This window comes from Garra rufa, unplaced genomic scaffold, assembly GCF_049309525.1.
Source record: "Garra rufa unplaced genomic scaffold, GarRuf1.0 hap1_unplaced_013, whole genome shotgun sequence".
Taxonomy (NCBI): Eukaryota; Metazoa; Chordata; class Actinopteri; order Cypriniformes; family Cyprinidae; genus Garra; species Garra rufa.
The window spans coordinates 80001-82500 of NW_027394288.1; the positions used below are offsets into that span (position 1 = coordinate 80001).

Consider the following 2500-nt stretch of genomic DNA (forward strand, 5'->3'; position numbering starts at 1 on the left):
TATTAACTTAATCATTCAGCCCAGGATTTGCTGAATTAAACTACTACTAATTTAGAAAAGACTGTTTAACCTTTTGTTATGTTATTTATTTATTTATTGTCACAGTAAAGCGTTATTTTTCTTTCCAACTTCTGGTGTCCTCTAAGTTTTATATCTACCTCCCTCACTCAAGTCTAGAACTGCTCCAGTATTTGCATTGGAGGACAATTGCTACATACTGTGTGTGTGTGTGTGTGTGTGTGTGTGTTTCACTAAAGCTGTGTGCTGCACAAATCACCTCACATCTTGTTTACAATGTTATTGAACAAGGTGATGTAAACAGCAAACTGCAAATACTATTTGATAGTAAAACAAAAACAGTGGAAAAGTGCACTTTAGATTACAAAAAGAACAGGCATCCAATTTGATCCCATAAAAATCCCATAGAAACCATCCTACAGAATATTTATGTCTTGTCAAAAAATCCTAAAGGATTCCAATAAGAATTTCTTACAGGATTCTTATTGGAATTTCTATCATATTTTGGAACCATTCCTATAGGATTTTGATAGGAATATTCTTATAAGATTCTTATATATTCTGTAGGATCATTCCTAAAGGATTTTTTATGGGATCAAATTGGATGCTTTTTCATGTCTTTATGGGAACTTTTTTATCTAAAGGTGAACTTTTCCACTGTTCTTGTTTTACTAACAAATAGTACTTGCAGTTTGCTGTTTACATCACCCTGATGTAGACGTTGTTCATTGTATGTTGCTTATCAAAAAATCCTAAAGGATTCTGATAAGTAACTTGTACTGGATCTTATGTTGGAACTGTTTTTATAGGATTTCAATAGGAATAGTCTTAGGATTCTTCTTGAAAGATGCTTTAAAATAAAACAGGATCCCATTGAAATCCTGTAGAAATTATCCTACAGGATGTTTATGTCTTGTCCTATAGGAAAATCCTATAAAATAATTCCTAATGGAATCCTTTAGGAATGGTTCCAAAATATGATAGAAATTCTGATTTTAATCCTGTAGAGAATTCCTAGTGGAATCCTTTAGGATTTGTAGAGGATTCCTATTGGAATGTATATTAAGGTGAGTTAAAGTAAACTGCAAGACACTAAACTAATATAAACAATTAAAAAAGCATACCGTTAGGATTCTTCAAAATTCTTGAAAGATGCTTTAAAATAAATCCCATTAAAATCCTGTAGAAATTATCCTACAGGATATTTATGTCTTGTCCTATAAGAAAATCCTATAAGATAATTCCTAATGGAATCCTTTAGGAACGGTTCCAAAATATGATAGAAATTCTAACTGGAATCCTGTAGAGAAATCCTATTGGAATCCTATGGGATTTTTTGACAAGGGGTCTCCCATAAAAGTGTAACAATCGGCCTTATCAGCCGAGTTACAAGACTAAAATGGGGTCAGATTTAACTGTGAGAGATGACTAGTGGTTAAAAGAATGAGACATAAAAGAAAATTGGTTTAAATAGATTTGGTGTATTTACAAGGTTCACATAAAAGACTTTAAAACAACACGATAAAACTAGGTAAACTCTGTTAAAAGAATACAGTGCATTTGTCCATACCCTAAAAACAGGTAAACTCTGTTAAAAGAATACAGTTCATTTGTCCATACCCTAAAAACAGTCCAAGAACCCCAGTGTGTTGATAAGTCCAATGTGAGTGTCCACCAGTGTATATACAATCCACAGAAAGTGTAATCCAAAGTTTGCAGGTGGTGAATGGAAAGGTGAGCTCTAAAATTAGCAACTCCTCAATCCAACAGTTTGGTGACTGTCCTTTGTTTGTCATGCTGCTCTCTTATACAGTTGTACTTCCTGCTTCCTGTCATGTGTCTAGTCACATGACAGGCCAACCATCCATTTATTAAAGACACATACACTTAAAATGTTAAGAGTAATAAAATGGCCTAAAAAACATGTAAAACACTTAAAACTCTATAATACATGTAAATGATTGTAATAAATAGAGCGGTAAAACACGTCTTTCTAAAAGCCAGCATATTATATAAATAGTGAAGAAAAGGCAAAAGCTTACAGCACCTGGTATACCCAGGCGGTCTCCCATCCAAGTACTAACCAGGCCCGACGCTGCTTAGCTTCCGAGATCAGACGAGATCGGGCGCTCTCAGCGCGGTATGGCCATAAGCGAGGGCTGCTCCAAAAAGTGGGCTATTTAAAGATCAGCCTCCGTAAAAGCCAGCATATTATATAAATAGTGAAGAAAAGGCAAAAGCTTACAGCACCTGGTATTCCCAGGCGGTCTCCCATCCAAGTACTAACCAGGCCCGACGCTGCTTAGCTTCCGAGATCAGACGAGATCGGGCGCTCTCAGCGCGGTATGGCCATAAGCGAGGGCAGCTCCAAAAAGTGGGCTATTTAAAGATCAGCCTCCGTAAAAGCCAGCATATTATATAAATTGTGAAGAAAAGGCAAAAGCTTACAGCACCTGGTATTCCCAGGCGGTCTCCCATAAAA

The 2500-nt window shown here is 36.0% G+C and overlaps 2 non-coding genes across 2 annotated transcripts; both read right to left on the reverse strand.

Moving 5' to 3' along the window:
- Window positions 1-2053: 2053 nt before the first annotated feature.
- Window positions 2054-2172, reverse strand: LOC141315076 (5S ribosomal RNA). The gene has a single exon (XR_012350618.1). It is a non-coding gene; the product is annotated as a 5S ribosomal RNA (ribosomal RNA).
- An 84-nt stretch (window positions 2173-2256) lies between these two features.
- On the reverse strand, window positions 2257-2375 carry LOC141315110 (5S ribosomal RNA). Its single transcript, XR_012350652.1, has one exon. It is a non-coding gene; the product is annotated as a 5S ribosomal RNA (ribosomal RNA).
- Between the last annotated feature and the right edge of the window lie 125 nt (window positions 2376-2500).